The sequence below is a fragment of the Diabrotica undecimpunctata genome, chromosome 3 (assembly GCF_040954645.1).
Source record: "Diabrotica undecimpunctata isolate CICGRU chromosome 3, icDiaUnde3, whole genome shotgun sequence".
NCBI classification, from domain to species: Eukaryota; Metazoa; Arthropoda; class Insecta; order Coleoptera; family Chrysomelidae; genus Diabrotica; species Diabrotica undecimpunctata.
This window is the reverse complement of record NC_092805.1, coordinates 133,998,846-134,015,291: the sequence shown is the minus strand read 5'-3', so window position 1 is coordinate 134,015,291 and position 16,446 is coordinate 133,998,846. Positions and strand designations below refer to the sequence as shown.

Here is a 16,446-nt window from a genome sequence, read left to right as displayed (position 1 = left end):
AATGTTTTCGTATAGTTTCCCCATGCAGTCTAAGAGACAAATCGGCCGATAAGAGTTGGCTTCGTCCGGATCTTTGCCGGGTTTCGGTATGAGTGTCAGTCTCGCACGTTTGAGGTCTTCGGGAAACTCTTGTCTCACAAGCAGCTGATTAAAGATGCGTATTACCGTTTCTGGTTTTAGCATTGTGATTAATTTGATCGCCTCTGGTGGCACACGATCTGGTCCAGGGGATTTACCTATCTTAATGGACTCTGCCGCTCTGGTGAATTCTGCAGTACTAATGCCTGCCGGACAGATCTGTTCATTGTGTATGAAAGGTGTAATCTGTTTTGTGGGAAAGAGGGTACACTCAATTTCCCGTCTTTTATCGTGGCACAAATCGTACGGGATCTCGGATCTCAGCGTTTTTGTGGCTATTTTGTACGCTTGGCCCCATACATCGTTTTCCAGCGCCTCGCACAGGTTCTTCCAACAGGTACGCTTGGCTCTTTTTATCAGTTTGTTTAATTCTTGTTTGGCGCTTTTGTATTCCTCCTTGGTCTGCTGAGTCCTCTCTCTTTGTGCGATCCGCCTGATTCTCAGGCATTATGCCCGTTTTAGTTGTATTTCGTCGTTCCACCAGTACGGTACGGTATATGTGACATATTTACTCTTACTGCTTAGTCTGTGTGCTCTAATGATCGCGTTTCTAAAGGTGGGAAAATCAGTAGCTTCTTCTTGTAAGTTTCTTATATTTTCAGTAAATCTTACTTTATTGAAAACGAGTGTCCTGCCATTTCCTGGTGTGACCTTAGTGCCAATCTCGTATCATGACCTTGATGAAAGTTTAACTAATATATGGAATTTGAGCACATGTTATATGGAAAGTACTATAAAAAGAAAATGAAAATTATATTGATGAGGTCAAATGGGAATATATTAAGAGACAAATAGTGATATGTGAGGAAACAGTCAAAGAATTCCTTTGATACATGAGGATAAGTTTATAAAAAATATACCTACTTGACTCATCATAACTTGAAAATTGAGCCATCGTAACTTATAACTGGATCATCCGTTGACAAAAAAACCAAAAAAATTGCGTTAGCTTTTGAGTTTCCCTAGGTCGCAACGTCGAGATATTATTAATTTTATTGTTTTTTCAAATTTTAGAAGTAAAAAAAGACGAAGAATTTTTGAAAAATTTTTGAGTAATTCGATGTAAAATTAATTATAATGCCATCTATTAATTTATCTATAAAAGAAGTGTGCAAAATTTGAGAAGGATCGGTCAAAAGTTTTTGAGATACAGTGAACACTGATTTAAAAAAAAAAATCGAGAAAAACGCTTTTAAAAAAACGCGCGAGCGCTGAGAAACCGATAATTACCGTTTTTTAGCGCGTTGTAGCTCTTATATTTAAAATGTATATAACTCCATCAATATTGCTCCGAATAGTATCGAATAAAAAAAATTGTAAAACACCCTACTTCCCTCCCTTAAAACAAATATCACAGGCAGACTTGCCTTTATAGATTTGTACCACTACATCCTACTACAAAACGGTTAGATCCTATATTACAGATATGTGAACATGATTGACTTATTATGTGCTTGCTTAGTTTGTACGTTGTGTGAATTATATTTTTGTTATATTCTAGTCCAACTTAAAATCAAAATAATGCAATTATTGTTTATCGATATTTTTCTGTTTCAGATAAGCTTGTAGGCGGAGGTGAATATTTTAGAAATCGTTTGAGTTCATTTTACAGCAGATGCACTTACTCACATACTCTCAAATTGAGATGAGCATTGCTTGAGCTTCTATTTTATACTAGCAGTATATCTATTCAATTCTTTTATCGCAAACTAGTCCAGAATTCTTGATAAGACGATGTTTATGACTTGAACCAAAGCAGTGTTATTTTATGAATTAAAATACATAATAGTGTATCGTTGATCCTTTTTCCACTTGATTCCGTTGCGTTGCTCGTAACGCAGCATGTACATTATGCAATGCTCATTTCAATCTTATGATAAATATTTGTAAACTATAAAAACAAATATAAATATTCAAATACATAAATAATTTTAATATTAGAATTAATATTGGTAACTTGAAAATATTAAAGTAGGGTTAATAGCAGCAAAAGGGATGAATATTACTTAAGAAAATCTTTCTAGGGAATCAATAATTTTGGACATTGTACTAAGATATCGTAAAGCTATGACGGTTTCAATACTGTATTTTGTATTTTAAAACCATTTAACCATCACTCGTGTCTACGTTTAATGCAAATATTATGCATAAAATCAGGCTTGGATGCCAGACTGTTAATAATTATTTTGATAATTGAGACCTAAAACCATCATGCATGAACCATCGTGAATGATACGCCTTTCAATTCCCAGAGGTACCCCTTTCAAAATCGCTGGCAGTTCATTTTTCAGAAAATTAAGTTATTTATCACTTTTTTCAAATACTCTTCCACAATATCAACCCAAATGTTGGCAGATTGTAACAATTAAATTCCAACTAACGTTGGAGCCAATTGTTTCGGCTTCGACTAACTCTAGTCGAAGGATAAAGGATATTAACTAATCATATTTATTGCAAATTAAAAAAATGTAGCTGAATGAGTAGATTTCAAGTTGGTGGAGATGTCTGGGATCAAACCTGTTGTAGTTTCAAGCTGCTATTGAGTTTTGCATGGTATCTGCTATGCTGCTGCAGTTTTTATTCCATGTGTGGTGCACCACGAGGCTTCAGGAAGTTCCACCCAACAATAGGAACAAGGAAAGTTTACTATAGTCAAAAACCTCAACATCAGTGTTAGCAACATCATAAGTTTTCCTTATCATATTTTACCACGATTACAAGTAGTTACAATTCTAAGAAAATAATATTTTCTTAGAATATATCTAGAATAGAAACTTTTCGAATATCTCTGGAACCGCTCTCTAACAAAATTTGAGGTTGTGCCCAAAATATCTCCTAATTGAAGACTTTAATTTGACATGTTGACCTTGAATGGCGACTATTTATTTCGCTATAAGTAAAGCATGATAAGAATTTTTAGTCTCACAATATTTCAAATGACTGTAAATATTTATGCCTTTAATCATAACAAAATTCAAGCACCAGTTAGCTCTACGCAACCGACGGTATTTTCAAGTACCAATAGTAACAAATACATCACATTCTATACATTCCTATGACATACAAATGACAATGTATTTTTTATTTTTGTAAGAAGTGAAGTCAAACGAATGTAACTACGTTCATAAGGCTGATTTAGATCATATATATGTTTTGTTTATGTATTATTTTGATGAAACCAGTATACGTAATATATACCTCAGAACCTTAGAAAAAGACGACACTTCGCTTACCGGCAAAGGTAAAAGCACTTGTATATCGGTAGTTTTGCAAGTAAACGAAGCGTTCGTCGTGTATACGCATTCTTGGAAGTTCATGCTCATTTCAGTATTATATATATTATAATTGTAATTTATCAAATAAGATTTTACCTTGTCTATAAATGCTTTACTATTGAATGTACCTTTAGTGACAAAGTGACCGCAAAAAAACCAGTTTCACCGATCTCTAAACAAAAACCAAAGTGTTTGGGCTGCATGCGGACGGATTTTCTTTAGGTTTAACTGCAGTTATACCTAAAGAAAATCCTTCCATAAAATGTATGGACGGATATAAAAATATCGATCTTTTATATTTAAAAAAAATCGACAATTTAGTTTACTGTCTGGGGATGAGTACAACAAAAACTGGAGCAAATACAGAAAAACTCCTGACTTATTCCGAAAGTGATTTTACGGGACGAGTAGAAGAGCCGAAGGCGAATCCTGGAATGCTGCGAATCTCGAAAAAATCCTTTGGGATCATGTTACGTACAATATTTTTTCTGCGGGCGTTTATTATGTTAAGAAGAATCTAAATGGATAGATTACTTATTAATTGTTTTTTAAACATTATATATAATTGCTCTCATGAATACAATACTTATGAATATTAATTACACCATCATAACAATTACTAATATTAATATTATTAGCGATATTAACAGAAGTGGCAGTATTGAAATTAGTATTATTAGATGTATCAGTATTTGTACTAGTTTTCGAGATATTAATTTTGCTACTACCCTTTTCAATCTGTGATGTTATGTGAATTTTGTTTTTTAAAGGATTTTCTACATATCCCTCTGCTACACTGGTTGATTTCCTACCTCCGTTTCTCTTCAAATTGGTTATACTTCCACCACCATCAGCTATAAAGAAGCTGAATTTTTTCAGCAAACAGTGACCGGTGCAGTCTTTGGGATGTGGTAATTTAAGAAATTTATCAATTTTGCAGGCGATATTACCAAAAGTGTGAACACCAATAGGTTGTGTAGTACATTTTTCGTTTTTGTAATATCAAATAATAATCTACGAGGTGGTGTTTTTGCTGGACGTAATGACCAAATATTTCCTGTATAAGGAAATATTATTTTCTCCAATGGCGACAAAGGTTCTTTCCTTATTAGTTTTGGAATTGAGAATTTTAATTACTTACATGGTTATCTTATCTTCTATATCATTTAAACTCATTTTATTAAACTCTTCACGGCAAGCGACTGCCAAACCAATGATCAATGCAACCTAAAATGTGCATAAACATTAATCAAAAGGAAGACGAGAAATTATATTTAATAATATTATCTTTGTTACTAAGTAGATAATTATCTCCAGCTAATAAGAAGTTATCTATTTCTTCGTTATTTAATATTCTTGATTTTTTTGGTTTGTAGCCAACGGATTCTCTATTAAGAAAAGCAATAACTTGGGATATTGACTTATATCTACATTATTTTTAGTGTTAATTGTGACTTAACCCATTTGTTCCCATGATATTTTTGTTCTAAATAATATTGATTTCAATCTATATTTTTGCTTGTTATGTCAATATAACCAGTAAATAGGTTTTTATGAAATTTACATAAAAGAAATTTGACTCATGAGAAAATGTACCCATATGGGTACAACGGGAACATATTGACGTTTAAAAATTTGACACATATTTTAACTAAATTTTTATTTGATGAAAAGGTTGCCAGCGAACATCTAAATATAAACGATATTGAAGGAGATTACAACATAGGAAATCAACAAAATCTACAACGTCAACTACACACTGAAGACCGAACAAGAGAAGAAGTGTCAAATGCGATCCTAAAACTCAAAGACAGTAAAGCCCCAGGAATCGATGAAATCTGTTCGGAAATGTATAAAAAAGGAGCTGATCAACTTTTTGCAGCAATCCATAAACTAATAGTACTTATATGGCAGAATGAATGGGTACCAGAAGAGTGGCTGAAGGGAATAATATGTCCGTTGCATAAAAAGGGTGATCAACTGGAGTGTAAGAATATTTGTCAGAAAACTTCAACAGATTTATCAAATCAATGCATAAATTGCACACAAGAACTAATAAAAATGTAATGCACTATTATAAAACAGATGTAAATATAACTAAAATTGTAGATTATGTTTCACGCAACAAAAACACTTATTTTCCCGGAAACCGGAAATTTAGATGGACACTCTCTGTTGTTCATTCCACCAAATATCATTTAAAAAAATATTGTATCCAATACAGACAGGCAGAATAATTCTGTGTTTGTGGAGTGTACCCAAATGAGTACACTGGGAACAAATGGGTTAAGCATTGAATAATTGCTCCACAGGCTCGAGAGTTTTAAGATTTTAGACTTTTCCATTAAACATACGAGAATGACTTCTTCATTTGCATTATGCACTTGTTTATCATTGCCCCATTTTTGAAATAAATTGTAGACTAATTAAAATAAATCTGTAACTTTCATATCCATTCATTTTTGGTACATCTCCCCTATAGCAACAATGTCTGAGTGTGCTTCAATTCGCCTCTAGTGTCATAATGTGTTCCAGAATCTCTACTGATTTTAGTAAGAATTTTGCCGTTTTTTATTAATTATACTGTTTCTAAAATCGAGTAAAAAACTACAATGAATAAAAAACTATACAAACTACATGAGCAAACAACAATATTTTATTGTAGATAAATGTAAACGTTAAAAACCAGTATTTAACGTTTTTTATTATATTATTGAGCTAAGAATTGAGCTGGCTTGTTGTAGGTCACTTTGTCACTTACCTATTTTTCTTTTCTACAATTCGAATCAGAAAAATAAATATTGTTCAGTATTAATACATAAGATGAGGCAAAAAAATACGTGTCCGGGAAGAAGTTGTTCATAAAAGAATTTAAAAAACATTTTCGGACATACTTTGAGTATACTATTTGAAACTAATATACGTAATTATACAATAAATAGTATAAGAGAAAAAACCGAAAGATTTCCATCCAATTCATATATTTAGGAGTTTGTTATTGTAGATCTGTAATGTTTGACTATTTCTGTCATCTTTATTAATAATCGATGGTGAACACAAAATGTTTTGTTATTTTTAGGTATATAAATATTTAAATATATTTTTAAAATATACCTAATCTCTTCCTCACTAAATACTAGTTATCTATTCCCGTTCTTTTCGTACCCATTTTTAGACTATTACTCAATAAAAAAATATATAAATTTATAAGGTATTACTAGAATATTTAATGGCATTTTATACTTGTTAGGTGGTTGGTAATATTTCACATGGGCGCGAAGGAGAATCGTTATAAATATGTAGAAATGTAAAAAAGAGAGAGATGCATTGCTCTCTCTCAAGGCCAACTTAATTACAGCAAATATGCAAATATAGAAAACTATTGTAACAGGATGCACGGATAACCTTCATTTTTTCAAATTGTCTGCGTCTTTATACTTAAGCCTATGCCTTTGACAGATTAATATCTCACGACTGATTTTTGCAATAAAAATAATTATGTGCCATGACTCTTATTTATTTTATTTTCTTTCCTGGGCCCGTCTGAATCTAGATTCAGTGTCCGATATACCAGTGCCTTCAGTCACTTGACTCTGACAATATATGGATCTTTTTTTTTTCAAGCGCTCTCTCATTATTTACCCTTGCGCTTTGCCGTATCGCAAAAAATCTCCGCTTGGAACACGATGCAATTCCTCCCCAGGGCAAAGCTTTCACTAACTTGGATTTTTGGAGTATATTTCTGTCCACACGCCCTCTCCAGTTTTAGAGCCATCTGTATACCAGGTCTTACTCTGCTGATTTTGTTATTCTTTGTTTGTACTTACTTACTTAATCAGTAGACCCATTTGTACCTTTCGGTGTTGGGTCGCCCTCTTTGTAGAGTTCTTATAAATATTTCTGATTAGTGACGTATACCTGTAATCTATTCACCTTTGTTTTAGTGCTTCCACTACCGTTTCAAATTCTATAGAATCAAAACTCGATGCATTTTCCAATTAATATTTTTATAATATTCAAATGATCGTTTGTGTCACATCCTGCTCTGATGGAATCGTGCCCTCGGGTAAGCATTTATTAAACAGTTCGCTTACTGATTTTAGTAATATTTCTCCTCCTGGTGTATTGCCTTAATAACGAGCCTGTCATCACCAGGCGATGGTTCTTAATTTTCTTTTAAGATATTCTTACTTCTGACCTAGTAATGGGTAAAACTACTTCAGATTCCTGATTTATGAGAGTACTACTTGTGTTGGGAAATTGTCTTGTGCTATTTTGCTGGTATAGAGGTCTTTATAAAACTCTAGTTATTTTTAGAATTATCTGTTTCCTTTCCATCTTTGTCTATCAGCTTGTATATTTCTTTTTACTTTGAGTAAGTTCTCTTCTCATTGTCTTTAAACCTTTGTTGTCTTCCACTGTTTGAGTAATGACATAGTATTATATGCCTTCTTTGATCTTTTCTAATTTCTGCTGATATTCTTTTATCTAGTTTTTTATATTCTTCTTTATTTCCCTTTTCTTTCTCGCTTAGGTTTCGTCGTATTTCCATAAGAGTTTTTATATCTTTGTTAATCTTTTCGCCTTTGGTGTCATTTTCTTGTAAAATTTGAATTGTGCGTTTTCACATGAGTACCGATATAACATTAGTACTCTTGTTTAAACAGGATCATTTCAGATAATCCCAGCAGGGGATTTCAAATAACAAACAATAAGCAAACTTGTCACGTAATACTTCTATTTCGAGAATAAATGAAAATATAAATAAATTAACTTGGAAACGCTTAAATTATAGACTCTACGAGTCACCTTCGGCTTTTACGTCTTTTCTTATTCTTTTGATAGAGTACTCTTGGGCATTTATAAAAATATTATTCTGGCCGCGTATAAAATTTTATATCTTTCTCCAAAGTTTATATAAACGTATAAACGTTTATATAAATGTATATAAACTATGTGTGTGGTTGGGATGTTAACTACGAAACCGATGGTTTCATAAGCCTAATCATATATAACTTTTATTCTTAGGAGACATAAACTATAAAGTAAGAACATCTTAATCTATTCTCCTTCGTAGGGATGTAGTGGCGTCTTATAATACTTTTGACTATTGCTGCCCAATTATTTCTTTCTTATGCGTGTTGTTTTGCATGGGAGAATGAGTAACCAGTCATGTCCTTTATTTGGTTCGACCATCTTGCTGGAGATCTTCCTCTGGATATTTTGCCCGATACGTTATCTTCAGCTGTCATTCGTTCTATGTCTTCTCTTCCTCTAGTTCTTATTCTTATTTTGCCGTCTTCTAACAAAGGTTGGCGATGTGGCCTAGATACGATGTTTTTCTTATTTTAATTCTGTTCATGAGGTTTCCAGCATGTCCAATTTGACTTAATACTTCTTCGTTTGAGACTTTTGCAGTCCAAGGAATTTTACAAATACTCCTATATAGCCACATTTTTAATGTCTCTATTTTTTTACGGATTGGGCTTTCAGAGTCTCAGCTTTTACCCCATATAGCTTTTGCGACCATACATAATACATTCGAGGAACCTCAATCTGATAGCCATACTCAATTGCTTATTTGTAAACACTGACTTGTGTTAATGCTATTTCATTTCTGACCTTTATCTTCTCATCTTGATCTAACTTTGAATTTATAATTGCTCCGAGGTATTTATACTTGTTGACCCTCTCTAACAGTTTACAATGTCAGATGTATGTTGTCGACAGGGGTTTTCGAGCTCACCATGTATTTGGTTCATAATATTCATTGTTAGTCCCATCTTTTTGCTTTCTCTGTTAACGATTTCGACAAGAATTTGTAAATCGTCTATATTTTCTGCCATGATTGCGGTATCGTCTGCAAGTCTTATTTTATTAATAATGCTCCCTCCAATCCTTACATCTTCAGTTCTTTTTCATACTGCCTCCTGAAATATTAGTTGGGAGTACACATTCAATAATTGTGATGAAAGCACATATCCCTGTCTGACTCCTCTTCTTCTTCTTTTGTCAAAAATATCTTTTGTCAAAAAATATCTCAGAAGTATATTTTGATTGATATAAGTTCTTCTAGTATTCAATCATTTGTCCGTTGTATGGTCCATAGTATGGGCAACATTTTACTGTAAACCTACATTTCAAATGCCATTGTACACTTTTGGGAATCTGATTTTTTGATGGTCCATGTTTCTGAAGCGTAAGCGGCAATGGGAAATATTAATTCTTGAATAAGGAGTAGTTTTGTATTTTTTGTAATGGCAATGTTGTTCTATATTTTTGTGAGTTTGGCTGTTGCTGATCTGGCCATTGTGATGCGTCGATGAATCTCGTCTTTGCGCCCTCCGCCGTCAGTGATGAGGGAGTCTAAATAATTAAATTGTTTTACCACTTCCTACACTGCCATGTTTCTTGTATCTGTTTGGCTGTTTCTGTTTCTATCTGAATGGAAGGATATTATATATTATTTGGAGGATTAGATGTTCTGGCATACTCATTTACCTAAGCATTAGATAAGATTTAATTCCCGGAATTTTTCTATAATTTGGCTAATATTCTCTTGTGCTACTACCTGGCACGAATCCGCACTGTTCTTGGGAAATCTGTGGTAAGAATATTGTTTTTAGTCTTTCATTGATAATGTTGAGGAGGAAATATTAATGCTGCTGCACGGTAATTATTGGAATCTGTCGGTGAACCTTTCTTATATGTAGGAATAAAAGTGACCTTACCCCAGTCATTTGGCCGCTTTTTGGTGTTCCAGGTTTCATTACCAGATGTGCCAGATTCATATGTCCCTAACAATAAAAATCAGGCGGGTTATATTTACATGCGACATAGGCTGGAATATGATGTTCATGATATTCACAATCTTCAAAACTATACTTACATAAAGAATTTTCATTTTTTCGAAAATTTCAAATTAAAATTTCTAATAGAAGATTTCTATACATTTGTCTCTGTTTTTTAAAGAACGCAATTAAAAAAAAATTTAATAAATTAAGTAGAAAATTAAAAGAATAATAAAAGATGACAAACAGGTTCAAATGTCGAATATTTCAAATTATATAGAAGAAACATTTGTCAATCCTTTGTGATTATTAAACTTCTGTGTTCACCATTTTACCTTCTCCAATGTATACGTAATATTTAAAAAACGATGTATATAAGTTTTTTCGACTTGCTGTAGTGCGTTATTCATATTTTTAATCAACGGAGCAAAATAAGAAAGTATTGCGATTGGGTGTATGATACAGTACCATATTTTATAATTATTTGAGAGAATTCCAATGTCTTTTTATCGTAATAGTTTCTTACTGTTTGCCAGTTGTCCAAAAAAGGCAGGAGCTAAAGCATACTGTTTAACTATTGTTCTCAAGATTTTATTTGATCTAGTAGTGCTTTAACAATAAGAAAAAGGCACAGTTTATTAGGAAATTGTTGCTTTTTATCAGTTGTTAATAAAGACAATATATTTCTAAATCCACTTCCAAAATACGGCTTTAAATGATTGCTCAAGTTTGGTCATTTCGGTATAACATAATATGTAGTGATAACAGGTGCGAATAATGATTCACTTATCAAAAATATTTGAAAATTAAAACATAAGGTATATTGTATCGGTTTTCTTTCTAAATTTTTGTCTTATTATCATATCTATTCTGCCATAACTTAAATCTCTGTAAATATGAGCCATCTCACTCTAAGAAAAGGAATCAGAATGGATTATATTGAAATGAGGAACGAGGCAATCTAAACAAGAGAGACTACCCTCTTCACTTCAATTCAAGAGGGAAAGAATTAGTTAGTAATCAACACTAGAACAAAAAACAGCAGTTAAATTCACTTAAGTTTTCGCATTCACCTGTGTTAAATTTGTCTCTCATTCTGGAGCCTTTATCATGCTATATTCCGAGCTTTCGTCTCGTGAGTCCTCAGATCACTTTATTACTACACTTACTATTCCTATACACTGTAATATTACATATTTTACCAAGTATATGCTGTATCTTCACACATTTTTATAGTCCATTCGTTTAGCTCAGGGATATTTTGACGCATTCATCGTCGGAAAGATACAGACTTCTTTCATTGTAAGGTATTTTTTTTATTATAATTCAAGTAATTTTTATGAAAGGAGCGGTTATGGATATGTCACAGGAAGGAAAGTACTCAGTATTGAACCATTTTTTAAATGATTTTTGTAAAAGGGACAGTTTAAACCATCATTAAAATGTTTGCTTTTCTAGAACTTCAATCAAAATTAATCTATTTTTTTTGGAAAATTTTCAATATAAACGAATGTTTTTAATTACCCTCTACTCATAGATGCTGCATACAAGTTATTTCATAATAAAGATTCGAGTATCTTCTGGCAGTTTTCAAAGTTTTCACAAAATAAAATAAAAACGAAAATAATGTGAGTAGTAAAAGCTGATTTATCAATTTGTTATTTGATATTAAAATTTAAAAGATGGATCAATATTGAGTACGTACCTTCCTCTGGCGTATCCATAGCTGTCTCTCTTTCACAAAAAATCACTTGGAATATAAAAAAATCGCGGATTATCCAAAAAAGTGTAGTAAAATCTTACAACTAAACCCAACCAAAACGTGTTACGAAGTGGGTTTTGTAAAATTAGTTTAGTAAGGCTATTTCGGGAGAGGGTGGTTCTGCACAACGTCTCTTACAACTAACTGGTTAGAGACAAAAATCGTTTCAAAATACTAGTTTTTGAAATTTACATTTTTAGCCAGATTTTTTTTGCAACGCAGCAAAAAATAATTACTAAATTTACTAGACAGTTGGGACTGGGATCATCTAACCGAGCATATCAGTATTTGTACCTATTAACTTCCTTAGAGAACAATGATTAAACATTTGAGAAATTTCGCGAAATCGCGAAAAAATCATAAGTGATATTCGACTGAATATTTTTTGGACAACAGAACTCAGTGTTACAGTTTTAGTTGCTATGTCGGTCTGTGATAAATTATTAACGATTGCTCGAAGTCATTATAAGAAGAAAAAGAAGCAGTAGAAACAAAATTTTCAGTAGATAAATATTGCCACCGTTAACGGGAGAGTTAAAATTACTTTTTGTTGTGATTGATAGATATTTTTACTTACTTTTTCAAGTTATTTTACTAGCGTACAAATTGTTTCTTCTTGCGTTACTAAATTTTCAATAAGAAATTCCAATAAAGGTATGCTAATTTGTCAGTACAGCACACGACGAAAAGTTTCTATTTTTACAGCATTATTAGCTATAGTTTATTAACTAGATCTTTTCACTAAGCATTCACATGTAAATTAAATCAAAATACTTGAGTCAACGTAGTTCAATGTAAGAATTAGGAAACATCAAATAATTAAATGTCAATTTAAATGTTAGAAAATATCACTTGTCATCATAGACATATAATACAAGATAGACTGATCGTTGCAATACCAGCCCATTCTCCCAGTGTGACAGAGAAAACTGACGCAAAGTAGTCCCTGCATCTCTATCTAATGAGCCGGATTTATCGACCACGTGACCTCATTAGTCATTTAGGTCACGGATTGAGACATTTGTGACAAGCTGCGACAGAACTGTAATTTAAATTTTTAGAGATTAATAATGTAGTAAATTTTAAATAATTTAATCTATTCTTCAACTAAAAGTACGAAATAAAACAATGCATATTATGTCTATGGTTGCCGTAAATAAATTAAACCGGGTTAATTTTTCTTTGCACAAAAGATAAAATTTCAATGAATAGCACTGGTTCCGTTTAAAACATGGCTGATTCCATTTGCGCGAACGAGATTCGCGTACTTATCTTGACAAGCAGAGTGGGCATTCTGCAGTGAGTATGCCGTCAGAAAGATAATCACGTGATTTCCATGTATTTCACACGCTTTTTCATGACTACTTTTTCATAGTACTTTCTTATGAAAAGAATAAAATTTGTCATAATTGTTTGCTTAGTGATAGCATAGTTGTGGTAAAAATATCTAACAAAAACGATAAATATAATTAAAATAAAAATTCACGTGGCAATGTTTATCGTACGGCTTAAATTTCGGAAAATGTTAGGTATTGGTGCTTCTTATGACTATATGTATACGCTGAATACTCAGTTAACTAGATTAAGGAAACTTACCTTTAGGATGAAAATTTTAGGATTACAAAGAACTAGGTTTTTCGCCTGTCAGATTGTTTGGAAAAGAAACTATTTCCAGGATTTTTTCGTCTTGTTTCTTATTTGTTGTTGGAATATTTTGTTAGAATTGTTCTGTTGTTCGGAAGTAGTTTTATTTTTCGACCAGTGAATATAAAGCGAGTATTTTTTATTATTGCAATATTTGTTAGTAAGCTATGTGTATTTTGATTGTATCGATTAAATCAAAGATAAACTCAAGATGTTTTTTTTAATTTAACCCTTTATATAAAATCCTATTCAAGGAAGGACTACAAAAAGTCGACAAATTTTAAGATATGTGAGCTCCATAAAACAATGACGTTAATCGGGAAGACTACTAGAAAGAAAAATACTGACCTCATGTTATAAATTTTTTCCCCTTGATGTTCTAAAACCTGCTTGGTACCCCAGTTGTTAATCTCAAATGGGCTCTGGCTAATTGTTTAAATCACTTTTATCTCCTTTTTTTATGCAGTGGGTGAATAAGTGCTATTTTCCAATTAGAGAGTATAGTTTTTAATTTCAAAATATTAAGAAAAATATTGTGAAGACGCTTTACCGAGTCAAGATGACAAATTTTCACATTTCAGCCAAAATTTTGTCTATTTATATTATATTTTTGAGAATTCTAGTACGCAAAGACGCAAAAGTTTGGGGAAAGATGGTTCAATATAAAGTGTTGGGTAAGTTTGACGAAAATTTAGACTAGGTCATATAGTGAGATCAGATAAAATGATTCTAAATCGGAACAGGAAGCCGAAGAAACACCTTATATCTGAAAATTTACTTGATACTTTCGATTATGATGTTCCCTATTTCACAACGAAAAATAAAATAAGTATTGGTACTAGTACTACAATTCTATATTGAATCTTTTTGGTGTTAATAGATGGCACTACCTGTGCATTGTAACATATCGTCTCGTTATTGATCCAAAACCATTTAATTATTGGTTTACAGCTCTTGGTTTATTAGATGTCCCTATAAGTTTTACCAAGAAACGTGTCGGTATCGGAGAATTTATTTTTTATTTCGCATATGGCATACTAAGAATACATAATTGAAAGCAATACAAAACGTTAAATGTGTAACGGTATAATTTGCCTACCACATTGGGTATTACTTATAGGGGGTTGAAAGTGGGGACTGAGCAATTCTTAGGCTGTAGATAGGGTAAGCAAACAAACCGAAACGTTTTGCGAACGGCCACTCTTGGTTTGGTTGGAGAGCTGGGTCGTAAGTAAGTAATGAAAGAGGAACTGGGTGGGGTTACAAAGATTTCCTGGACAACAAAACACAAGAAGGTTCCTAAACTATTTGAAATGGACGCCGTTTAAAAGAATCTTCTTGCTGGATGGAAAGAAAGGCTTTTCTTTCCTAAAAAAATATTAAAAGGTAAAAATCTTTTTCATGGAAATAATTATACAACTGCTGGTTTAGAGAGAAACATTACATATTTATTATTACCTCACATCAACAGTTATTACAAATAGAATTAACAAAATTTAAAAACAAAACTTACAATGGCGCTATTTGTAACGATTTACAACAAGCTCCAGACGTTGGAAACACTATAGGAATTTAAATTATTATTAAAATGAAAATATCTAGATTTTTCAACAGAGCTTACACTGAGGTTAACCTTCAAACAAAACAATTCAAATTTATGGTTAGGTACCAAATGTCCAAAAAAGATAAACTGTCGTATGTCAAAATGAAATATTAAACTTTTTCATTGATTAAATTTTAAAATTATTTGCATTTAAAAGAAGAATATATGACAATTAGCCAATCCGTAAAACTTTTACAATTTTTGTTTGTCATGAAAGCAAATTTTTGGGAAATGATTAGGGCCCGGTTGGTGTTTTAAATTTTAAAATAAACAAAAAGTCAAAAGTGTCAACAATCTATGAAATTAACCGGAAGCAGTGTTCGGGGAGAACTAATCCTAGAGAGCCGGAGCTGGAGGTTTTGATTCAAATTATTTATAAAAAAATTGCAATTTTGATTTATATTAACGAAAAATTCAGTAACCATGTTTATCGTGTATATAACAAATTTCAATTTTTCCGTATGTTTCCTTTTTTTCCTGTTTTCTTTTTTCGACAAAAACAGGTTTTCCGTAAATTTTAAATCTCTATGAAAAGGAATCATCAAAAGACATCACCAATCAAGAGCAAATCCAGACTAAGAAAATAAGAATATTGATAAAAAACTCTCGACAATTTGATAAAGCTCAATAAACGAGAGGTTAAAATTAGTGTTGTAAATTGCGATTGATTCGTTCGTTTTGATTCAATCACTTCAAAATATTAACGACCGAATCCCGCTGGTTGATAATGATCCAATCGTACGGTGACAAAAATCTATTGATCGACCGCCGATACCGATCGAGATCGAACAGAAACAAAATCTCAAAATCCCTCAGCCAATACTCTCATTACTTTTGGTCCTCAGTCGTTCCTCACATGCGACGAAGACCGATATATGCCATGCGGCTGAATGATTGCATTCGCTTGAATGATTGAAAAATTAAAATACTACATATTGAATTAAGAATTGCGTGCAAGGCAGCGACTTAGCTACAGACCGGGAGTATTGGAGTTGGAAAATATTCTATCGGGCCCAAGCGATTGCTTTCGCTTGTGTTGGTAATAGTTATTAGGTAGTTAGAAAAGTTAGGTAGGTAATTAAATCTAAGCTCTATTAGGCTTAGAATACACATGAAATACGGTAAGCACTACTACCGGTTTTCAATCGATTCAGCTCAATCACTCGGTTACTTGTTTTACGGCAACGAAAAGTATTGAAACGAACGAACGATTGAAATGATTCGATCGTTTTC

General features: G+C 32.4%; 1 protein-coding gene across 1 annotated transcript in view; it reads left to right on the top strand.

Annotated features, from left to right (window-relative positions):
* The window catches only part of LOC140437433 (homeobox protein PKNOX2-like), a 102,294-nt gene extending 88,474 nt beyond the window's left edge, over nt 1-13,820 (top strand). The window contains exon 9 of the mRNA XM_072526964.1: nt 1,696-13,820. The gene's annotated coding sequence lies outside the window, so the exon portion shown is untranslated. The remainder of the gene's footprint in view (nt 1-1,695) is intronic.
* Nucleotides 13,821-16,446: the final 2,626 nt, after the last annotated feature.